This window comes from Equus przewalskii, chromosome 6 (assembly GCF_037783145.1).
Source record: "Equus przewalskii isolate Varuska chromosome 6, EquPr2, whole genome shotgun sequence".
Taxonomy (NCBI): Eukaryota; Metazoa; Chordata; class Mammalia; order Perissodactyla; family Equidae; genus Equus; species Equus przewalskii.
Genome location: NC_091836.1, coordinates 77909552 through 77935199, shown reverse-complemented (window position 1 = coordinate 77935199; position 25648 = coordinate 77909552). Strand labels below are relative to the sequence as shown.

At 44.4% G+C, this 25648-nt stretch overlaps 1 long non-coding RNA gene across 3 annotated transcripts in view; it reads right to left on the bottom strand.

The window, feature by feature from the left end:
- Window positions 1-25648, bottom strand: part of LOC103547183 (uncharacterized) — a 61962-nt gene that overhangs the window by 33432 nt on the left and 2882 nt on the right. The window contains exons 3-7 of one of the 3 annotated variants that reach the window (XR_011541192.1): window positions 16348-16390; window positions 9925-10051; window positions 7776-7940; window positions 927-1025; window positions 280-402 (exon numbers count right to left, since the gene is read on the bottom strand). This is a non-coding gene — a long non-coding RNA (uncharacterized lncRNA). The remainder of the gene's footprint in view (window positions 1-279; window positions 403-926; window positions 1026-7775; window positions 7941-9924; window positions 10052-16347; window positions 16391-25648) is intronic. The other 2 variants (XR_011541190.1, XR_011541191.1) reach the window with 2 other exon arrangements.

The window sequence follows — 25648 nt, the reverse complement described above, 5'->3', positions numbered from 1 at the left end:
TCTTGTCCTCGAAACACACTTGAAACAGACTATTGGGTGTCTTGGACCAGTGTCCATCCTGACTTTATTGATGAGAAAACTGAATCTTAGGGTGCAACAGCTGCCCAACTACACACTGCACCCATGGAGTCAGTGTGGACCACACTCCAGGAACTGCCCCACCCCAACTCCCACTTCACCTTTAGCCATCTTCCTACTGCCCACTCCTCACTGCCTTCACCTGTCTCCATCACAGGGAGTCCAGGTCCCGCCACCAGAGGAAACAAAGTTTCTGCTCACCTGAACAGCAGCCACAGGAGCAGGAGGCCCTGAGTGCGCCTGCGGAGTTTGGAGTTCCTTCAACTTCACGACTAATTGCAGAGAGGCAGTGGGCGGGCTCTTGGCAAGCGATTAGCTGTCCCACTGCATGAATAATTTGCATAGAAAATGCTTTATTTTGGCAATCTATTAAAGGGCCCACAGTGCTGTGGCTTATCTCCGTCTCACAGCAAGGAGAAGCCTTGGCTATCTCGTTAAGTTCTGTTGATGCATAACAATTTGAAATGGGCACAAGCTAGTATGACATTTAAAGATGCCTTCACTTAATTATATTACACAAACATGGGGTTGTTTATCCTTGGGAATAAAGTCTTTTTGAAGTCAAAGTTGGCATGTGCATAAAGGAGGGCATTTTAACTGATTTTTTAAGAGGGGGCCTCCTCACTTCAAACTTGGGGGGTTGCATTTCCCTAGGGCCTCGTAACACAGAGGGTTCTACTGCCGAGATGCAGACTTTGAGATCGGTTCTCTTGTTCCTCTTCTCTGGGGGTGGCCTACAGTTTGGCACTTAATATAAAATTGTGGAAAGAAAAGCTTATTAGAGGAAGGAAAAGAGACTCGCTGTGTGACCTTGGGTGAGCCCCTCCCCTTCTCTGAGCCTCCATTACCTCATGTGCAACATGTGGGGTGGGACTTTCCTGCTCCAAGGCAATGACTGGCAAACCACAGGGGAGTTGTGCTTTCTCCTGCCTCTCTTCTTGTTCCCTCTGTAAATAAAAGTACAGCCTCTTTGTTAAGAGCCAAAGGGAATTCAGGGTCTGCATCACACTCTTTCTAAGGACTGGAAACATGCTGGAGAAGGGAGACGAGGAAACACAGGAAGGGGCTTGCAGCTGCAGCAGGTATTGGTACATTTTTGCTCTGCCAAGCCAGAAGGCCCCAGGAGACTACAGGTCTTGGAGCCTCACCTGACTTCCTTGAAAACTAGGAATTGGGCCCTGGCTGGAGGGAATGCAAGGAAAGCCGTACGGGCATTGAGAAAATCCCTGAAGCCCTGAGAAGCCTGCCTTGCCCACAAGGTGCTCATGGAAAAGCTGAGATGCTAGCTCTTCACCTCTGGGCATCGGAGCAGAGACCAGTGCTGCTGTGGGAAGAGCTCTGGACACAAGGTTAAGTGGGCTGGTTTCCAGCAGGGGAGAGCCTTTGATGTTTCCAGTGACAGTCCTGCCTGAGTAGGTCATACAACAGAAGAAGAGACAGAGAAAAGGAGGGCTTTGTCTAGGACCCTGGCCTCCAGGCTGTGTGTTCCTCCCAGATTCAAGCTTTCTGGAAAACAGACTCTCATCCCACCTCCCATTCCCCTCCTTTCCCCTCTAGGACTGAGGACAGCACGCTTCTCAGCTCATAGTCAACATGCTTCTGCCTCTGCCTCTTCCTAGCACTTAAAAAATATATTTGTGATTAATGGACAGATAAAAAATTATCTGTGATTAAAAATAGAGATAATTCCCATTCCATTATGGTTTTCTAGAAATAAAACTCTGTTAAAATAATTGAGAGAATATTAATAAGCATTAATAGTTAACTTTACATTTAACTGATGTGGACCACTTTGAATAAGATCTAAAGAAATGCCAACTCCTAGACACAATTAGGTAACTCCCTTGCTGGTTTTTAACTGTTATTAATCACTGCCTGCTCTAACATGATTGTCCCCCAGCCTCGAGTAAAATTAATCCACTGAGTACGTAAACCTTGAGTCAAAACCTTCCTGGTGGTGCTACAAAGAGCCTCATCTCCAAATTTCAGCACTAGACAAACAGTAGAGGTGAGATAACTCACTGTTAGGCAGGTACCACCTGGAAAATAAGAAGTGAAAGTACCAGGTACTGAGCAGTTGTCCTGTGCCAAGCCCTGTGCCAAGCACTTTGTTAGGTTGAACCACATGAAGTTGGTGTTTTTGTAGTTCAAAAATAGCCAAATGGTGGCTATTTCACATGGTCCAACCTAATATTATCTCATTTAATCCTTACCATACCCTTACCATTGTTATTATTCTTTCCATGTTACAAATTAGGAAAATGAGGCACAGAGAAATTCAATAATTTACTCATATTACAGAGCAAATAAGCGGGGCCAGGTGCTCTGACTCCATAGGCATCTAGCCCTGACCTTCTACCAAAATGTTCCCATAAGTATTTCACGTTTCAATCAGCAAACATGGTTAAACCGAACCTGGCACATATTGTGTTTATCAAATAAATTTAATGTTATTAATGTTTATTAAATAAACAGATGAATAGAGGGCTGATTACAGGGGTATCTGGGGCTCCAGCATCAGAATGGTGTACAGGAATGGGCTGGCTGGATATTGCTGAGCCATCAAACACTTGGCCTGAGGCTCCTCACATTCTCTTCTCCCAATCTGATTCCCCACACCAGGTTCATTTCCAGAGTCAAATACGAGGCCAGACAAGGCTTCAGGGCAGTGAGGGAAAAGGAGATAGACCCGGGAACTACATGGCTGTCAAGGCAGAGCACGAGGATAGGGGGTCATGTTGGAGAAACAGAGGAAGGAAAAGGAGGGTGAGCAGAACCATCATGCCATGAGCCACTGTGATTAGGTCAGGAGTGGCAGAGCCTCCCTGGATCTGGATTCCTCTCTCCAGATGAGCTGCAAAGAGACTGTAAAATGTCCACTAACATCAGAGAGTCCTCGTGACATATACATCACTCCCTGAGCCCTTGAGGTCTTTTCTCTCTGAGCCCCAGGTCTGTTTTCCAGGCTCAAGCCAAATCTGCTCTTTCCCAGCCACCTAAACTTCAGCCTCTTCTCTCCCCTTAACATTGCCCTGTGACAGTGCCCAGGGGACTGAGGTTGGGCATCCTCAATGGCCAGCTGTGGAGGGAAGGAAAGGCATGTGGATACTGGTATAGCAGCTCCAGAGCATGCCCCACAGTCCCAGGCATGGTATGAATCAGTGAGTTGGACTGTAGTTTACGTATTTATCAATTTTTGATCAAACATAACTAAGAAATTAAAAACTGTAAAATGACGTATAGATGCACAATAATTATAGCTACCCAACTGAATAGCTTGCAATAAAAAGAAATGGATGTAGTTAGCTTAATTGCTGCTTTTGGTTTCACAGTGAGCAGTATTTCCAAAAGAGAGTGATTGATTAACAGATGCTGACACTGTGCATTGCCCTCCTTTTGGGTAGCCAGCTACCTTGCACCCAGTGATGACAATAGCAGTCCATGGTGACAAGAGTACAGAGGAGGCCCTTGGTGAAGTTGGAGGCTTAAGATTCCAGGCTATTTCCTTGAGGCTAAGAGGTGTGTATGGATGGGTGCAAAAGGAGGAATAGCTACTCCCAGGAGAATAGCAGGTGACGGAGAGCCTCGCCTTCCCTGGGTCTAAAACCTCCAGATCTGTATCACTACTAAGGGTCTTCTGAAGAAAGAAATTCAGTTCCATTCAATGACTTACTCAGCATCAATGTACTGCCCTTACTGGGCCCTGGGGGACTGCAGAGAAGAATCACCCAAATGCTCTGCCCTCAAAGAGCTTGCATATTTTGCCTGGCTTGGATAAGATCAGATCAGATCTTATCTTATCTTGTATGCCACACTCAGTGTCATTACCATCACAGTTCTACCCCCATGCAGCATGTTTTATAATCTGTAAAGCTCTTTCTATTCATTAGCTTGTTTGATTTTGCAATGACCCTGTAAGGGCAGAGATAATGGGGTCTGATTTAGCTTGCCCCGTCTTGCCTTTGATAGGAACCCCTACATGACACCCAGACTCCCATGTCAGTCACAGGGCTGTGTCCCCTCCAGGCTAAACCCAAACAGATAATTGGTGTGGGCATTTCTTCAAAGTGGCTAACTAGGAGAGGAAGGAAAAGCTGAAGTTTGAGAACTGTTTAGATCAGAGCCAATAGACATGGAAAGGCTTCAATTTGTTATTGACAGAGAAGGACATCAAAGGAATTGCTATACGAAGGTTTCTGTTCTTTAGGATTTTCTGATAGGAGTGAAGTGGAGGGAGGTTAGAGGAGAGGGAATAAATTCTGAAATAGCTTCTTGGAAAGCAAGAGACAGAGGTACTGGGGACCAACAGACGGAAGGATGTGCAGTGTTGAGGGCCTGGCAGAAAGGACACCATAGTTTGTAGGATTCTGGTCCTGTGTTTAGGTGACTGTCCCCAGTAGCATTCAGCTCCCTCATGAAGAGAAGGAAAGAAAAATGCTTGGATTGACCCAGGATAGGCAGTTTACTAAAAAGGGGAGTGGGAAAACAGAGGCCAATGGAGTTGAGTGTGTTGACAGTGGTAAAAGCAACGGATCGATGGAGGGACTGAGAGCAACTAAAGCCAGGAGAAGACTGAAAGACTTCCAGGAAGACGAGGACTTCAGGAGCTGCCAGGTCCAATAAGGACCAAAACAGCAGAAGCGGGGGCAAGGAAGTGTGAATACACACAAAGTATGAGACTGTAGTCACAGGAGAATACTAGAGGATAAGGCTTTGCAGGTAAAGCAGTTTGGGTAAGGACAAGGTCAAGAGTGGGCATATAGAGAAGGGTTGATACAGTGGTGTGAGGGCGAGGAATGAAGTCATGTACAGATGGAGGAAGGAGACACTGAGAGGTCAGGTTGCTGAGTGAGCCTCTCACAGACATCGGAGCCTCTCATCCACTCTCTAATGATGGCTAAGAGTGTGTTCCAGGGGGCATAAGTCTCAGAGAGGCATTGACAACTATGAGAATTTCATATTATATCAATTTTAAGAGAAAAGATGGGGCTCTAAGTGAAAAAGATGTAGGAAAAGGTCTCCATCTAAGAACATTAGATTTGTATACAAAGCTTAGGAGCAGTACCATGTATTTCTGTCCTCAAGGGCTCCCTGGAACTATGCTTAGGTTCCCTCTCTGGTCACCTCTTTCCTGCCTGCAATGAAACCTCATGGTCAGAGTTGGTGGTGTGTGATAGGTTGCAAAAACGGCATAAATTATTCTTCTCCTATTTGCCCATTTGAAATGTGATTTGCAGCATCTCCCATCAAGAGTCTTTTTCCTAAGATGAAGTTTGCCACTTTTGACAACATGGATTGGATGGACCTTGAGGGTATTATGCTAAGCGAAATAAGTCAGATGGAAAAAGACATTTACCATATGACTTCACTCATATGTAGAGGATAAACAAACAAAAACACAGATATGGAGACCAGATTGGTGGTTACTGGAGGGGAGGGAAGTGGAGGGAGGGTGAAAGGGGTAAAGAGACACATACGTATGGTGATGGATGGTAGCTAGACTTGGAGGTGAACATGAGGTAGTCTATACAGAAGTCAAAATACAATGATATACACCTTAAATTGAGATATTGTTATAAACCAACATGACCTCAATAAAATAAATAAACAGAGTCCTTTTCCTACTCCTTGAATCTGGAGTGGTTTTATGACTTGTTGGCCAAAAGAATATAGCAGAAGAGACATTGTGCAAATTCTGAGCCTGGACCAAGAGGCCTTGCATGATTCCACTTGCTTTCTTTGAACTTTGAGCTGCCATGTCAACAAGTCCAGGCTACCTTACTAATTCATGAGAGACATGTAGTCCAGTTACCCCCATACCCCCTTTCACAGCCAGCCAACTTCCAGAAGCAGAACTGTCAGTCATGTGAGTGATGCTATCCTGGGTCATCCAGCCCCAAGCTGAGCCTCCAGCTGAAGGCAGAGACATGAAGAAGCTTAGCTTAGACCAATGAAACCAGGCTGAAATCAGGAGAACCACACAGCCAGCCCATGGACTCATGAGCAAAAAGAAGTGGCTGTTATTTTAAGCTACTAATCTGGAGGAGTGTCTTAGCTTGAACTGCTATAACAAAATACTACAGACTGGGTTGCTCAAACAACAAACACTTATTTCTCACAGCTCTGAAGGCTGGGAAGACCAAGATCAAGGTAGTGGCTGATCTGGTTCCTGATGAGAGCTTTCTTCCTGATTTGCAGATGGCTACCCTCTTGTTGTATCCTCATATGTCCAAAAGAGAAAGATCATCTCTCTCATGATTCTTCTTAAAAGGGCACTAATCTCATTCATGAAAACTCCATCCTCATGACCTAATTATCTCCCAAAGGCCCCACCTCCAAATGCCGTTACAGCGGGCACCAACATAGGAATTTAGAGATGATACAAACATTCAGTCCACAGCAGGGAGGGTTAGTTTGTTGTGCAGCAAAAACTAGCTGATATAGGGTGGAGCGGAGAAGAGAGAAGAAATGCACTGTCCTAGGTAATAAAAAGATTATGTGCTAATCATAGTATCTGATGTATCTCAGGGCCACTTCTGTTCTGCCTAAGGCACCCCCTTCTCCCTTCCTCTGGGCTGATGCAGCCTCACACAAAGCTGCATGGCTTGCCAAGGAGTGCGGATGGAATGACAGCTCCCACTCGCCCCTGAGCCAGGCACCCCTGTGCAGGGCACCACTTGCCAGCTATAAGCAGCCTCCTTCATGCCATCACAGTGTCTGAAATCGCCCTGTCTAGGCAGCAAGTGTCGTACTACGCAATCCCCCAATGCAGCCAACTGGACAAGAATCTGGTATGTGACAGGAGATGGCAAATCGGATTCCTGCTTTTGGAAATCTGGGTCAAACACAGAGGACAGACGGAGGGTGTGTGAAAGAGGAGAAGCGGACACACAGGGAATGCTCAGTCAGGTTAGTGACAGCACTGCAGTGAGGAACGTCAGTACCTGCCACTGAGGTCCTCCAGCTATGAGGGATCTGCGAGCAGCTTCCAGCCCAGGCTCTTGACTCCCTGCACTGTTCGGGTATGGCCCTGTCCTTGGGCTTTGGGAAGACTCAGATTTCCTGCTTATTGCCTTCCTTTCTTGGGGTGCTCTGCTCCTTGCACACAAAAGACCCCTGAGTAAAACAGAAGCTTATCCCCCAAGATGAAAGGCCTCACAGAGCCAAAGTCAGGCAAACCCCGCCACTGCCCATCTATTAACTTTCTTTACAGTCCAGCCCCAGTGCTCTGAGAATGGGATGGAAGTAGGCTGCTGTCCGCTTCTCTGGGCCCTGTTCTTCAGGGCACTATGGGGGACATAAAAAGTTGTGCCTAGGGAAGCGGCCAGGTCAGTGAGGCTGAGCTGTAGGGGCTAATGAGAACAGGCTCCGGAACTATGCAACTCACTCATGCTGCAGGGCCCAGGAGACAGGATGAAACAGATAGACAGGGGAGAGCTACCCAGAAGCAGCTTTAATCTGAGAGGTGGGGACAAGCTCCAAACACAGAGCTGGCTGCACAGGAGTCAGGTGGGGGTGGGGAGTGGTGTTCCCCGATGTTGGGGTGTCCTGAGGGCCTATGGTCCATCTGGACCCCACCCAGGACCACAGGAGCCTAAGCACCAGGCAGGGCAGGGTGGATCTGACCCTGGGAGAGAGAAGAGACCCGCCACCATTGGGCCCAGCACTCCTGGACAAGCCTCCCCTTAGCAGCTCACCAGGGTGGTTGGTGACTCTTCAGCAAGATAGAGGACCCCTTATCTCCTCATTCCCCTCTTTGACAAGAGGGTCAGTGGTCCTTCTCCTGCTCTCCAGCCTGCAAAATCGTGTGCTGGTGATCCCAGGAGCTGTTGCTTTGGTTCCCATACGCACACTGCCATCTGCTGGGAGGATGGAGGAGTGATCCAGAGGTCGCCCTGAGTTTGGGCCCATGCCAGAAGTCCCGCTGCCAGGAAAGCCCCTCTCTCCTGCTAGTCCCAGCTGGAAGGTTCCCAAACCTCCCTCTCTGACTCCCTGCCTGCTTCCTCTGGCCTCCCAAGCCCTCTCTCACACCCCCGCAGGATACCAATCCCTCTCTGTCTTGGGTTTCTCTCCACCACCTCCCCACCTTAGGTACTCGCTTGCTGAGGATGGATTCAGTCCCAAGCACAGAGGTGCAGGCACAGAGCAGGGGCTTTGGGACATGTGGCCCCTCAGGCAGAAGATGATGCCTGTCCCCTCTGTCATGCTGGACCAGGTCAGGCAGGAGGAGGGGGCCATGAGGCCCAAACTGTCATAGGTCTGCGGGGGAGTCTATATGGATGTGTGGCCTCCAGTCTGCCCAAGGGCTGCCAGCCCAGAGAACCAGGCCCATTTCAGAGCTGGCTGCACTGAAGCTGAGAGGGGTGGGGGTGGGGAGGTGGGGGGGTGCCCCTGCTTGTGAACTCTGGAGGAAGTCAGGGGAGTCAGATCCCCCAGCAGAGTGCCAGAGAGGGAAGAGCCCTCTGAGATCACCCTTCAGAACCACCCCCCTCCCCCCCCCCCCACTTTATGGAAGAGAAAACTGAGGCCCAGAAATCAGGTGCATCATACTGAGCCTCCTGATAAGAGGGACTATGAAAGCACATTCCTAAAGGACTCAGGACACCTAGTCTAATCTTTTCACTTATAGATGGGGAAACCAAGGCCTGGAGGGAAGCAGGAGCGAGGGATGCTGACCTGCTCAAGGTTGCGATGCTAGTTAGTATCTGTCCTGTGCTTTTTCTGTGCACCAGACTGCCCCACTGTGAAGAGGGCAGCTCCTAATGCAGTGTCTGCTTGAAGACAGAGGGGCTCTGGGGGAGGGAGTGGGCAGGGAGGCTGCCCAGCCCTCTGGTGAGGAAGAATGCTGAGGCAGCAGCCACTGCTGCCCTGTCCTGCCGTGATGGTTCTACAGTTTCCCACCCTGCTCAGAGCAAGGCCAAGTTAGGAAGCTTATTTACTCCTGTGCTTTTATTTGTTCATCTTTTATTCATTCACATCCTGTCAGTGTATATTGTTGACATTACAAATCATATGTATTCCCACACTCCCCCTTAAGGGAAAGTCCCAAGAATACACATTGTTTCCAAGCTGTGAAAATGTTGGTGGCAGCAGCACTATGTCTACACCCCACCTTGGCCTCCCAACGGGGCTGCAGAAAGCCCTCATTATGCCAAGCTGAGGGCTGAGACCACCTAGACCCCCCCAAGCACCCACTCAATGCAGCATGTACAATAGAGGGAGCATGAGAAGGAGGAGTAATGAAAGAGAGTGGGGGGTCTGCAGGGAAACCTGAGGGTGGCATTTTCCCCCTACCTCCTTCCTGAGCTGGCCAGGCAGGGCTGGGTGGGGCACCATCTGAGGGGAGTGAGCCGAATCCATGCTAGTCTACAGGACAGCCTCAAGCCACCAAAGAGGTAGAGTGCAAATGCCAAGACCAAAGGAGAAGAAGCAGATTTATGAAGTAGAGATGGAGCCAAGCATTGGTAACCTGGTGGGGTATGGCATTTGAGCAGAAGCAAGTCAGGAGAAAATGCAGCAGGCCAAGGAAGGGCCTGGTGGGCAGTCACAGTCTGCATTTATAGACGACTTAAGTGGAGTGGGAGGGCTGGAGTTCTGGCCAGACTGCGATTTAAAGAACTGGGCTGAGCTGATGTATCCTGCAGCTGTGAGATGGAATGAAGGGAAACTAGTACATAAATCTCTGAGCAGGGAAAAAAAAAATCATTATTTTAATTGCATATCAAAATCTTTGGATATGTCTAAAGCTATACTCAGAGGAAGAGTCATAGTCTCAAATAACTGTTAGACAAGATAAGTAACTAATAGCTAGCACAACAAGCAAACTCCAAAATTGCAGAGGCTTACCACAACAAAGGTTACTTCTTGTTCATGCTACATGCCTGTTTCACATCATCACTTAGGGCTGCAGGCTGGTGGAGGATCTTCTGCCTTGTAGCTGGGCCATCTGGAACACGTGGCCTACAAGACTGTGCTAAAGGTGGAAGAAGGAGGAGCGGAAAAACACACTAGCTCTTAACTATCTCAGTCTAGACAAAACATACATCACTTCTGCTCACAGGCCATTGGCTAGAACTAGTCACATGGCTGAAATTAAATTTCAAGGCACGCTATGATATAAAAGGGAATAGCACATATGTAGCCGGTGAGCACTGTCTCAGCCACACATTAAACAGTAGACAAGAAACAACGAAAATAAGTGACTTAAAGCATGCAACTAAAGAAACTAGGAAAAAATAACAAAATCATCCTAAGAAAAGGAGCAAGAAGAAATTAATAAAGAAAATAGAAATTAATTCATTAAGAAGAATTTATTAATTAACTGCCCAATTGATGGAAAGGCTAACCTAAAAGATAAATTACGAGTCAATCAGATTGAAAAAGAAGCAAAGAAGCACAAATACACGAAACAGGGAAACAGCCACAAATATGTAGAAAATTACAATAATCATAATTTTAAAATTTCACAGCTTATGCTAATATATTTTAGAAACTGTACGAAATTATTTCTAGGAAAATGTTATTACCAAAATGGACCAAAGACGTGTTAATAATCATAGAAGATATTGAGGAAACTGTCAAAAAGAAACGATTCTCCTGTGTGCTTACACACACACGCACGCACACAGTTTCACAAATGAATTCTTTCAGACCTCTGAGGAACAAATGATTCTGGAGTTGGATTATTCCAGTGCATAAGAAGGAAAGGACACCTCCAAGTTATTTGTTACAAAGCTAGTAAAATATTGACAGCAAAACTGGACAAGGCACAAAAACTACTACAGATTAATCTCACTTTTGAATAACAAAGCAAAAATCTTAAATAAAATATTAACAAATAGAACTTAGCAGCATACTTTTAGATAGTACATAATTGCCAAGTGAAATTCATACCAGAAATGCAAGGGTGATTTAAAATTAGGAAGTATAATTTACCATATTAATACACCTAGACATATGTTCTCAGACAAAAAGTTAGCATCACGTTTAAGGTTGAAACATTAGAATCATTTCTACCAACATCAGGAATAAGATCAGAATGACTCTAACTTACTATTGCGTAACACTGTTGTGCAGTTATTGACCAATATAAATAGACAAGAGAAATAAATACAAGACATAAAGTTGGAAAGAAGAGGTAAAATTATGATTATTTTTAAGTTATATGAAAAATCCTAACAATTCAATGGAAACAGCAAATGGTAAACAACAATTAGAAAATCAATATATAAAGTCATATTTTTCCTATACGAAAAATAGCTAGTTAAAAAAACAATATAGGAACAAAATTCACATTCACAATAGGAACAAAAACAGAAGTACATTTAAGAGAAAGTGTTCAGAACCTATAAACTTCTCCTAAAGAATTAAAAGACTAGGATAAATGAAGACACAATTGGTGTTTGGCTGGGAAAATTCGATTTTATAAAGATAGTAATCATCAATAAATTGATCTATACATTAATCGTGATACCAATTCTATCAATCAGCTCAGAAAGTGATTCTAAAGTTAATCTAGAAAAATATATTTGCAAGAATAGGTAGTAAAATTCTGGCTAAGAGAAATGATAATGAATCAGCTTTGCCAGATAACAGAACATATGATAAAGCTTTGGTAAATAAAACAGTACACTCCTGACACAACAGACTGATCATTGGCACAGAATGGGGAGTCCAGAGAGAAATCAAAACATATACGTGAATTTACTATAAGGGTAGCATTTTGAATCAATGATTAAAAGACTGGTTATTCAATAAATGGTGCTGACTCACTAGCCAGTCTTTTTTAGGGGGCAGACGGAGGAGGAGGAGGAGAAGCAGCGGGATTCCTGCCTCGCTCATTTGGCAAAGTAAATTCCAGATGGATCTAATATAAATGTGGAGAACAGGATCATAAAAGTGCCAAGAGAAGATACTGATGGATGCTTTTCAAATTCTTAAAGTGAAGAAAGCTTTCTTAAGCATAAAACAGAACCCCAAAACCTTAAAAGAAAAGGCTAACAAGTTGGGCTGCAAACAAGGCAAAATCTTCTCTTTGACAAAAATCTGCCATAAATTGAAGACAAAAGGGAAAAGCTATCTGCCATACATTTGACAGGCAAATTAGGCACTCCTCTTAGTTCCACGGCAGGAGAGGAACAGAAGAGAAGAATGATGAGATGAGGAAGAACAAGAAGGGAAGAAGATGGAAGGAATCAAGAAAGAGGAGAGGGCAGATAGAAAGAGAAAACCCATCTCCTTTGGGGGAAAGTTGCTTCCCCTGGATTAAGCCCCCCTCTCCAGTCCACTCCTGGAAGACTGTGTGGTCGGCTCTTCCCTGCAGACAGGGATGTCCTCACACCTGGTGACTGTGGCAAGATTGCTGATCACAGGAGGAACTGACTGATCACTCAGAAAAGGCTGCCAACTCCTGGCCTAGGAAAGTAGCTTAGACCTGGGCCAGTTATACCTCATCATCGGGAAGCCCACGAGACCTTCACAGGGCAGAGGCGACTGCCTTTAAGCAAGCTAGGTAGCTTCTTATGGGTGCTAAGATATTCCTAGACTGCACCTTTGAAGACCAGTGGGGGTGTTTTTTGCATTTTTTTCACAGCAGAACCCTTTTGCTTTTCAAATGAAACCTACAAGGAAACCCAATATATAAGCAGATTGTAGCAGTATTTTATTAGCATAACTATATTTATCTTCAAATTTAAAACATTTGCTTATTATAAAGTAAAAAATAATCTAAAGTTGGCAGCATAAAGGAATTTTACATTTTACTTTTCTTGTTCAAAACACACCATAAATAAGAAACACATGAAAAAATAGAGGTAAGAAATACCACTTTCATTGAAACAAAGAAACAGCCACAATCCCAACCTATCAGCTATGAATCATACCTGACAAAGGCTATGAATAATCTGGGACAAAATGAGGGGGGGACTCTCAAAGATAGACATATCTCAAACTTCCAGCAGGATATTGTTTTCCTGCGTTGTCACAGCAGATAACAATATTTTGAACATCCAATCCAATACACCTTCAATCACCAATGGACGCAACCTTGGCCACACATTCCAATCCTTTAGCAGATATTTTAGTTAATACTAATGCCCAAGTCCCATCATACGCCAATTAATTCAGAATTTCAGGAAATGGGGTCCAGACATCAGCATTTTTTAAAGTTCCCAGATGATTCTAATGTACAGCCAGGGTATGAGAGCAACGAGATCCTGGGACATGGACAGGTCACAGTAGAAGGACTGTCTACTGAGATACTAGTTTGACATGGAAGAAGAGCAGGATAGATGAGCTGGATGGAGAAATGATGCCAACATACACTTATCACTGTCTACTACTTAGACTCCCAGCCAGAGGTGAAGTGGTATGGAGGAGGAGCTTAAATGGGGATCATGAGATCACAATACAGAGAATCTGACTTTAGGATCTGTTCTGTAAGCCTTGTGGATCTCTTGAAAGCGGGAAACTGATGGAAGACAGGCACCCAGAGCAGGAGAAACAATGTTGCCGAGAGGTGGTTTGCCACCACTCGCTGGAATTAAAGCTGTGAGTTGTCTTCGCTCACTTTTCTCTCTCCTCTTTCCACACTATTAAACAAACAGCCCACTCCCTTGTAAGCTGAGATCCAAGCATCTGGAAGTCAGACAGGACCTTAGCAAAGGGTAGGCAGTGAGGACCCTAAGGAAAGGAACATAAACAGAAAAGCAGATGAAGGACGTACATTTCAAGAGGAATTAAACAAAGGAAGAATTCAGACAAATAACCTTCCACAGCCTTTATTAAATTATACATCGTACGATCTCTCTTTCTAAAGAAAAGTACAGAGAAGAGACACAAGATGTAGAGAAGAGCTTGTAGGACAGCAAAATGAAATAGATAATAAGCTGGCAAAAGAGAATAAATGGAAGCAAAAAAAAAAAAAAGAGAGAGAATATTATAGAGAGTGACCTCACATTAGAAGCAACAAATAACAGGGAAAAAAATGAGTGAAAATATAGCCAGAGTCCTCATGATCAGAATTAAGGAAATCACACAGGATAAATGGAACAAGAACAAAAATAGAAGCATGATTATGAAGAAGTTGATAGATAAGGAAGACTAAAGAAATCCAATATATATAAGTGGTGTTTCTTAAGATGAGAATGTCCTCAAATAAAATAAAAACTACCAATTTATCTATGTTTCACACATTTATCTTTTTTTTCCTATATCTGTTTATCTGCACAGAGATTCCTGAACTGATGCTCATCGAGTTAGAATGCTTGTTTCCAGGTAGTAGAGTTTGGGAATGAATATTAGTTTTCTTCCTTGTATCCTGTATTGTTTCTTATAATAAACATATATTAGTTTCATAAAATCAAAATCATTATCTTTAAAAAAGAAAGTCAAACAATGAAAACAACCAATGCTTTTGCAATGTCAAGAATTAAAAGTGACTGTATACAAAAATTAACTCAAAATGGCTAATAGACCTAAAGGTAAAACATAAAACCATAAAGCTCATAGAAGAAAGCATAGAAGAAAATCTATCCTAGATAAGACACTAAAAGCACAATCCATAAAATAAAATATTGATAAATTGGACTTCATCAAAATTAGCAACTTGTGTTCTTTGAAGGGTACTGTTAAGAGGATAAAAAGATTAGCCACAGATTGGGAGAAAATATTTGCAAATCATATACCAGATGAATGACATGTATCCAGTATATATAAAGAACTCTCAAAACTCAACAAGAAAACAACCCAATTGTTTAAATGATAAAAGGTTTAAATAGACACTTCACCAAAAAAGGTACACAGACGACAAATAAGCCCATAAAAAGGTGCTCAACATCACTAGTTATTAGATAAATACAAATTAAAACCACAATGACACACCAGTATACCACATTAGAATGGCTAAAATTAGAAAACAAAATCTGGGGCTGGCCCAGTGGTGTAGTGGTTAAGTTTGCAGGTTCCACTTCCGTGGTCCAGGGTTCACAGGTTTGGATCCTGGGTGCCGACCTACACACCACTCATTAAGCCATGCTGTGGTGGCATCCCACATACAAAATAGAGGAAGATTGGCATAGATGTTAGCTCAAGGACAATCTTCCTCAAGTAAAAAGAGGAAGATTGGGAACAGATGTCAGCTTAGGGCCAATCTTCCTCATAAAAAAAAACAACAAAAATAAAAACCAAAAAAATCCCACAAAATCTGACAATATCAGCTGCTGAGGAGGATGTAGAGCAACCCGAACTCTCACGCACTCCAGTAGAAATGCAAAATGATACAGGCCTCTGGAAAACACAGTGTGGCAGTTTCTTAAAAAGTGAAACATACATTTACCTATGTCCCTAGAATCCCATTTCTTTGTATTTATTCTGGAGAAATGAAAACCCATGTTCACACGAAAACCTGTATGTAAATGTTTATAGCAATATCTCATAATCACCCAAAACTGGAAATGACCCAAATGTCCTTCAGCAGCTGAATAGATAAACTGTGCTAAAGCCACACAACAGAATGCCACTCAGCAATAAAAAGCAATGAACTATTGATACCCACAACAACTTGGATGAATCTCAAATGCATTTTGCTAAGTGAAAGAACCCAGTCTCAAAAGATTACATACTGTTTGATTCCCTTCATAAGACATTCTTGAAAAGGCAAAAAGATATAAACAGAAAACAGATCAGTGCTTGCCAGGGGTCGGGGTAGCGGGAGGATCCAAAGACAAAGCACGTGGGAATTCTCTGGGATGCTGGAATTGTTCTGTATCCTGTGTGAGGCGGTAGTTATAAAAATCTACGCACGTGTAAAAACTCATAGAAAAAAGTGAATTTTACATTTGTAAATTTAACAACTTAAAAAAAAATCCCCAGTGAACATTCAGCTTTCCACATTCTAAACCTTGATGTGAACGAACAGCCGTTATCAACCCGGAAAGTGGGGGAGGGGCCATAGAATAATGCTTGGATCTACAGGTTGCCAAGACTTTATGAGGACACAAGACTCTAGCCTTCTGGTGACACTAGTTTATTTATTCACACAGCTGCGTCAGTTTCATAAGGAAAACCAAAAATTAAAACAAGACCACCCTAAGTATCACAAATACAAAATAATTACCATTTCAAAAAAAATATTGAAAGCAAAGGCTATTGAGGAGTTTCTGCTACTTAACAGTTCTGGCATGCAATTCATTTCTGCCTTTTGCTTTGGTCACATAGCATGGAGAACATTTTGATACCCAGAGAAAGGTAGAGAAAAAATTTTAAGTTCACCTTGCAACCTCAGGAATATCTTCAATTAACCTATTTCAGAAGCCTGAAAGAGAACAATAGAAAACTGTTACTATTTTTCCCAATAGAGCATCACTAAAGTTCTCTAACTGCTTGCATTCTTATTAAGTAAACTATCATCACAAATAAAGAACTTCAAATTTGTAATATTTTCTGGACACGTTTATAAGAGATACAAATATACTTCTAGAGGTGGCAGAAGAAGCTTTATTCTTAGGCTCTACTTTTTAAAAAATGAGTTAACCTGAGAGTACTCATTAATACATCAAGAATAGTCAATGTATTCAAATTTAATATATATTGCATTTGCGTATGTGTTTTATTCTTAAAATAGTTAAAAATATACTTGAAAATAAAATTAAGAACAAACCTTGAAGGAAGCCTTGCAGCGTTTGAATTTCTACAGAACACCATTTAAACACCACCCAGCTACAGTACAATAAACACCATCTAAGCTGAACAGGAGAATGCGGATGATCAATCGTTCAGCGCAAATCTGTTCTCACTTCATTTACCCAATTGCGGTTTTCAGCTGCTATACAACATGCATGTAAACTTATTTCCAGTCAGTTTAGGAGCCTTTTAAAAGCACTTTATCTATAGAATCTAGATGTGGTCATCTTCATTCATCCATCCAAAGAATATTTATTGAAGTGTACCATGTGCCAGGCACTGTTCTAGGCACTGGGGACAGAAAAGTGAGCAAAATGGATCAAACTCCCTGTCCTCATGCAGCTTATCCTCTAGAGGGGAGAGGAGAGAAAGGAAAGTAATAAGCTGGAGGAGATAAGTGTTGCTGCGGACTGAACATTTGTGTCCCCGGGAACTTTGTATGTTGAAACTTAATCCCCAATGGGATGGTATTTGGAAGTGGCATTTCTGCAAGGTGATTGTCATGAGGGTGATGAGGTTCATGAGTGGGATTAGCACCCTTATAAATGAGACCCCACAGAGCTCCTTGCCTCTTCTGCCATGTGAGGACACAGGGAAAGGATGGCCTCCATGAAACAGGAAGCAGGCTTTCACCAGACTCCAAACCTGCTGGCGCCCTGATCCCTGACTTACAGCCTCCAGAACTGCGACAAAGAAATTTCTGTTGTTGATAAACCACGCAGTCTATGGTGCTTTGTTAGAGCTGCCTGAACTGGTTAAGATAGGTGCCATGGAGGAAAATAAAGCAGAGCAGGAAGATAAGGAGTGTTTTCCTTAAATAGGTTGGCCAGGGAAGGTCATGACAAAGGCGATGTTTGAGCAAAGACTTGAAAGGAAGTGAGGGGTTGAGTCATGCAGATGCTTGGGGCAAGAGCACCCATTCAAGGCAGAGGGCACAAGTGCAAGGGCTCAGGGTGGTGCTGCCCAGGCATGTGTGAGTGAGAACAAGGAGGCCAATGTGGCCTGGGCTGGAGGCAAAGAGATGTCACAGGAGATGTGCTCAGATAGGCAAAGATATTTACAAACTCTGGTTGCTTGGGGACCCCTAACCACATCATAGCAGGATCCAACCCTTCTCTCTGCCCCTTTCCCTTCAAGGATCACTGTTTTCCAGTGCGTTTGGGAAAAACAGCCTTTGTCTCAAGTGCCTTCTTGACCAGACACGCTGCAGCCTGCTTCTCTGCTTTCACCTGGCCACCTTGCAGCACCCCCGTCACACTGTTTCTGGTCGCCTTGGCTGTTAGGATTAGCCTTCTCTACTGATTCAATGCTGCTACCTCTGCCCTGGTCTTATAAAACGAGAGTTCCTTGCTCCAAGTGGGAACCAGTCCCCCCTTTATTCTCTAGCACTAATGACACAGCCCATTGAGTGTCACAGACTTTTCTAAAGCCTTGAAGAAACCATAAGAGGAGTTCAGTGCAGAAAGAAAACCTAGATATCACCTTACTAAAACCACAGCCCATCAGGCATCTGCCGTCCCAGAGAGCTCTTTCCTGGCTGCTGCTCTGTTAGGCTCATCTCCTCCACAGTCATAGGCCTTCAAACCCTGCCCTCTCTTCCCCAGTCACTAGGCTGTCAAATTCCTGTCTCTGGGCCACCAGAAGTAGTCCCGAATTTTACAACATAACAACCTCTCATTGAAGGAAAACATTGCTTTAATTTATTCTAAAAAGCCCCTTAGTCCTCAGTATCTCAATCCCTAGTCAGTCCAGATGACCCCGTGGGCCTTGCCTTTGCCTACCAGAAGATTCATGGGAGCATTTTCCCTGTGCCAAGACCAAGTCCTATACCATTCCTACAAGGCAGAAATATCCACTGGCAACTTTTCTAAAAATGGCAACATTTTACTTCAATGATGTTTGATACAATTAAAAACTATTTCGTGTTAAGGAAAACATAAGGCAAGAGGCACATTACTAAAATGTTTTCATTTCCCTTAAAATCAGACGGAAAAATGGATTTTTAGGTAGAAAATGTCTTAATATATAATATTAACACGTTGTCTTCATATAAACGCAGTCGTAAAATATTTTAAATACGTTTTCTGGAGGATGGGGCCCATCAAGGCAAAAACACCTAAGCCCATGACAATCCTAATGCGGCCCTGCAGCCAGTCAGAACATGCCATGACTTGAAGCTGACTGGGGCATGCACGCTGATCAGTTTGTCTATGCCATTCAGATTTGTAACAAAATTATAGCAGTAACAAAATTACAGCAAAACCAACTTGACCCTTAAGCAAAATAGAATAATATTTAATTGCTCATTGTTAGTAATCAAGAAGAAGACAGTAAAGCTATAGTTACTGATTGCCTAAACATCTCCCAGTAAGAAAGTGGGCACCAACCCAATCAAGTTACAAAAAAAAGACAAAAGGGAGGAAATTAGGTAGAATTAATCTGACTTCTTTTGTGATTGTTTTCTAGGCTCTAGGTCTTTGGTCCATGGGCCCTTCTGGAAGCAGGTCAGACACTGAATAATAACAATATGCACTTAATAATAATAGTAGTAGTGATGGTAGCAGCATTCAATCTGAGGCAAGCTCTATTCTAAATGCTTTGCATGCAAACTCACTTATCCTTTGCAAGAGTCATGATACTTTCAGTTGCAAGAGAGAGAAATCCAACTCAAGCAAGCTTAACACAGGCAAAACAAGGGGAGGGAACATGTTGGCTCACATGGCTGGGAAGAGTTCAGGGCAGCTCACAGAATCAGAGGAGGAGCGGGAGCCAGGAGAGTCTTGGGGATGGAACCAGGATTCAGCACCACCAGGCTCCCTCCCCATCCACCTCATTTCTGCTTGTTTCTGCTGGCTTCACTTTCTCCTCCTTCAGACAGGCCCATTCCATATACTGGAGAAAATAGTTGCCTGGAAACCCAAATCTTGCCCGTTTTAGTTTGGGCTCCCCCAAAGCAGACTCTAAGGCAAGAGTTTGGGTGCACTGCTCTATTTGGAAGACGACTTCAACGAGAACGATGGAAGAGGTGGGGAAGCGAGACAAGGAAGGAGAGGAAGCCCCAAAACGGGTGTGTTGATGAGTGGGTTATAGCTGGAGCACGTAGAGCTTAACACCACTAGGACGCCTCAGAAAGAAGGTGCAGAGAAGCCCTCAGGTCGTCCGCCTGAAGAGCTAGGAGGCTGAAGTATTTACCTACCAGCTTCTCTCTCTCATTGTTTGAGAGTCACTCTGGGTGTGACAGCTCTGCAGAAGGCCCCTCTTGCTCCCCAGGTCAGAGAACCACCTTATGCAGACACACAGGACCCCAACTTGTGCACAGTAACTGTGTGCAGGTGACCTCAAGGGTGGACCAATGGGTATGGGTGGTGTACCTATAACATCCACTACAACTCTTTGCAGCACCGTGGCCCTGAATGTAGTATGCAGAGGCTTCTCCTCCAGCTGGGGCCCACTGAGGCAAAGGCGCCTAAGGCCTATGACATCCTAATGTGGCCCTGCAGCCAGCAAGCCCCCTGAGGGACCCTGATCCAGCAGGTTTAGGTCAAATGTGCACCACAGGGCAATCACAGGTCCAGGGGAGCAGCTTGATCTGTTGGAATAGAAAAGGTTCCCCTAGTTCTTTCCTCCACTTTCTTCAGTAACTAGAACCTTTATTCACTACGTAAGTACTGATGGTAAGGAGAAAGGAACTGATGGACACAAAATTGCCTGCTTTTCCAGTTTTTGCCAACTTGATCCCCCCACAGAAAGAAAACAGTCGTTATCAAAAAGCCAATTGTCATTCTGTCTCTTTAGAAAAATTTCCATTAAAGATCAAGCAAATTTTAATTAGATTAAGTATCCAATTACTGTAATTACATTTTTAAAAAATTCACATCATGAAGATGACCCTTTTTAAAAGGGTTACAGGAATAATTAGTGTATTCATATTAACCAAAATGTATTGGATAATATTTATACCCAGAAGACAAAGTACATTACACACATTTCACCTTTGGGGAAAGCTTGCAAATGTTTTGGCAGTGGCATGAATATTTATAGGCAAGAGTGTGCTTTAGCAAGATTATGTGAGGGAGCATTTAAATGCTCACCAATTTTTACCCAGGGGTAAAGTATACAGAAAATGTAGTGCAGAGATTATGGATATGCAAAGTGTGACTTAAGAGGGGAATTTCTATCCATTTGCTTAATTAATTGGACCCAAAGTCTATTTCTTCTCATTCAAGGCAGAAAGGCCCAAGGTATCCAACTGTGACTTCTCTCTGCTCTGTGTCTGCCAGGGGCAGGGGCCAGTGAGGAGAGTTGGTAGGAAGGCAGTAAGGACATTCTCATCTCGACCACTCACCACCAGGAAGCCTGGGTCCTCATACCCTGACCTTTACCCACCCAGGCCCAGGTGGATAAAGCTTTAGGGTGAGGAATATGGGCCTTCTAGAGGCTTTCTCCCTATAGGTTTTCCTCTGAAATTGTCTTTCCTTTTCTGATTCCAATTTTCCTCCTTCCGACCTGCCTTTGAGCTGCAGCTACTGCTGCTGTTTCAGGCTCACACACAATTGCCTTCCAGGCTCCATCACATTTGCTAGCTCAGGGGAGGGAAGCAGCAGAGCCTCCATTTCACAGGTGAGTAAACTGGGGCTCCAGAGCTTGGAAAAACTCACAGAACCAAGCCACAGAACTCGCCTTGTAAGGGAGCTCTGCTGCCACCGACCCCAGACCTGCAGGGCCTCTGCACTGCCTGTCACGAAGCTGCTTGTGGCCACCACCAACTGCCAGAACATCCCACCTCTGCTGCCACCTATGCCTTCAAAATAGGCAGCCTAGGCGTTGCTGTTTCCTCTCACAGATAACTTCCAAACCAAAGTCAGGTATGGGAATGTCTGATTGGGGAAATAGAGTTATGTGTCTGCACCCTAGTGGTAAGGGGAAATATAGTTTGTTGGATCCTACATTGAGAACGTGAGAGTCTCAATGTGGATAACATCAAAGAAAGAGTATTCAAAAGATTTTGGACATCTACAATGACAGGTGTTCATCACATTCCCCTTATCCCTGATGGAAATGCTACCTATCTTTCAAGGCCTAGGTCCAACATATCCTCTTGTGTGCATCCTGTCCCTCTCTTGCCTTCCCTCTTTAGCCTCTTCATTCTGGGCTTTAGTGTTACAGGCCTTGCTCCCTTCCCCTCAGTGTGCTGGGGACTTGGGTCTCATTTCCCTGCCAACCACCTTGATTTCATGCCTATAGTAAGGGTCCATGACTCTACAATGGGGCTGCTGTGGTTCCTAAGGGATCTTCTTTAAAATTGTTTTCAGAGACCAAGGTACTTCCTTGAAATCTCCTCTGAGATGGAAAAGCCTCAATCACAGGGGAAATTACATTTTTGGAAGTAGCCGAAGTCATTGTATTAGTCAGAGTTCTCCAGAGAAACAAAACCACCTGGGTGTGTGTGTGTGTGTATCTGCGTGAGGAAAGAAAGAGAAAGACAGAGAGAGAGCAAGAGAGAGAGATTTATTTTAAGGAATTGTCTCATGTGATTATATAGAGGCTAGTCAAGTCCAAAATCTACGGGGTGGGCTGGCAGGCTAGAGAGACCCAGGAAGAGCCAATCCTGGAGTTCAAGTCTGAAGATCTCCTGCTGTGTAATTCTCTCTTACTTAGGGGAGACCAGTCTTTAGTTCCATTCAGGCCTTCATCTGATTGGGTGAGCCCCTCCTGCCCCCCTCCCCCCCACCCCGCCACCATTATGGAGGGCAATCTGCTTTACTAAAATTGCACTGATTTAAACATTAATCTCATCCAAAAACATCCTCACAGAAACACCCAGAATAATGTATGACTACATATCTGGGCACTTGGCCTAGCCAAGGTGATACATTAAATTAACCATCACAATCACTAGAGGGCAAATTTGGCGGATAAGGTAGAGTGACCTATGGTGGGCAAAATCAGTGACTTTTTGAAATGAGACTCTCCCGGATGACTCTTTTTTAACCATGTCTTTTTTTTTATTGAGATATATTTGACATACAACATTATATTAATTTTGAGTGTTCAGTGTAATGATTCAATATCTGCATATACTGTGAAATGATCACCATAATAAGTCTAGTTAACATCCATCACTACACATAGTTACAAATTTTTTGCTTGTGATGAGAGCTTTTAAGATCTACTCTTTAAGCAACTTTCAATTATACAATATAGTATTATCAACTCTAGTCACCATCCTGAACATTTACTTATAACTTATTATTATTTTATAACTTATTATTTAGGACTTATTTTATAACTAGAAGTTTGTTCCTTTTGGGGTGACCCTTTAAGCAACCTCTGGTTGTTGATTCCTAGGAAGATGTCTAATTGCTCGGAGCAGTGGGAGAATCTGCGTATGTTTGTGAAACCAGACTCACACTTTAATAAGCACCTACTGTGAATCACTTCTGTGCTCAGCCACGCCATGGGGAGAAGACACAGCCCTATCCTCTTGGGGTCCCCCCAAGGTGGAAAGGCCCAACAAGCCCATGGGGAACCATGTCCTCAGGAATCCAGTGAAAGGAAGAGTCAGCATGGGCTGGAGTGTCCAGGAGGGCTTCCTGCAAGAGGCTCAATTTGTTTAGGCCTTCTATATCAGAGAAGATAGCCTGTGGAAGGGGAGGAGGAAGGAAATCATGTAAAGGAGTCTTCTGAGAGAGGAGTAAGCAGAGCTCATGTCGGTCCAGAAAGGAGGCCATGACTTGGGGCAAGAGGATGAATTATGCAGGTCCTTGAAGGAGAGGCCAATGAGCTGGGACTTAATATGGCAGCCAAGAGGGAGTCCCTGAAGGCTTCTGAGGAGAGCAGAGCCCAGAGTTTGGGCTCAGGAACATTAGGCTTGTCTGGACAGGAGCTGGCAGCCTGTGTGTCTTTCCACCCACTGTGATAAACATTGTGGGTCAGTTCATCACAGGCTGTCAGGTAGGAAGAGGACACAGGGAAGGAACGGATTTCTCATTCAGCAAACGAAGGGTCTAGCTGTAACTTTTGAAGATGATTTCCTCATTACTGCCCAAAGGAACTGGCAGACTTGCAGGGACTATGTGAGGTATGGAGAGAAGCCTGGTCTGGGGTTGGGAGAACTGGGTTTCAATCCTGCTACAGTCACTAATCGTCGGAGTGATACATGGCAAATCCCCTTCCCTTTACAGACTTCACTTTTCCCTTTGCAAAACTGCTTAGCTAACTGATCTCTAGGGGCGTCTCTGGTCTTACCTCCCTCCCCTGCCCACCTTCGGTCTTCCTAGCGTGGGTCCCTTGGAGGTTGCCAGTCCCAGGGTACACTTGGGGGATGCCAGGTCCTGCCCTGAATGTGCTGCTTGGAAGATGTTCTTAGTCTTCAGGGAGAGAACAGGTAATCCCTGGCTGCCTTTAAGCCTCAAAGGGAGCCCCTTTGCTAAGCTGGAGTGGTTACTGAACACCTCTTTCCTTATTTCCAAACCTTCACCACATTCAACGAGGCCTCTCCCACCCTGCTCACTCTCAGATAATGGCCGCACCATATCCTTTACCAAGAAGAGGGAGGCAATGAGAAATGAACCCCCTTAATTTGCTGTCCCTACACCACTCCTTTTATGTGTGCCTCAACTCACTCCCATTTCCTCTCCTCTAAGCTGATCCCTACTGCTGAGTTCATCGTCTGTTCCTCATGTCTGCTCCAGAATCCAGGCATTGCTGCAACCCAGGTCCCCCTTACCCCTGCATTTTCCATCCCCCCTTTCTAATGTCTTCCCCTTCAATATACAAACATGCTCAAGCCTCTCCTTTGTTTAGAAAAGAACGAGCCTCCTTCATCCCTCAGACACCCTCCAGTTATCACTATATCTTTCCTCTTTCTCTCCATGCAAGCTCCATACACTGTGGGCTGCATTTGCCCTCTCTACTTCCTCGTCATTCGCTCCTTCTTTAGCCTATAGCCATTAGACTTCTGATCTCAGTTCTCTACTGTTACTTTATTGGAAAAACCGAGCAGTCACTTGGAGGAGGTAAGACCTGAGTTTTTCGAGGGGCTCCACAATACCACCAGCCACCAGAGTGCAGACATTCCAGGTCCCACTCCAAGAGGTGACTGACAGCTCTGCCCCCCTGAGGAGGCCCCTACCTCCTCCAGGCCCATACCCTGCCTGGCTGCAACAATGAACATGGTCCCAGCTAAATACTCTGGACTATAGCTTTGTGTTTCCACCTTGCTCTAGGCCACTTCCAGGACTAATGGGGTCACGACTCCTGCCCATTCACCTTGGCCACAATCCTAAGTTCAAGCTACCCAGATCATCCCTCTTCACATGCCACTCATCGCCATACTGCTCAGTATGTATTTTACTCTGACTGCATTTCCTACCTCTCTCTGACTTCCCGAACTTTCTGCTTACTGTGCTTTCCGGACTCAAGATCTGTCATCAGAAAAAATCAAGTGTGACAATCACTAATGTAAGTTACAGAACTAAGTCAACAGCCCATCAGACAGCTGGCTACAGGGCAAACTATGATCAATGACTATGTCTGTGCCGACTTACACTGAGTGATTTTGTGATGCCCCGCACGAGGAATGGTCCCTGCCCCCAGCCAGGCTGGGTTGGCAGCAGCTGGAGTTAGCTGGCTCCAGCTGCAGGGCCTCAAGGGCCTCATATCAGGGAGCCCCGTCAGTCATTACAAGGCAGAGGGGAAATACATTTCAAGGAGCAGGAGGCAACCAGAGGTTTCCCCACTCCTTGGGGCTCAGGCTGAGAGAACCTCTCTCTGCCTCCAACTGCACACCAGTGGTAGGTGGGTTCTCCTCTCTGGGTCTTGCAGCCTAGAAGCAGTTTGTTTCTGTGCTGAAGCTGTATGTCATGAAAGCAGAAAGAAGGTAAATTAG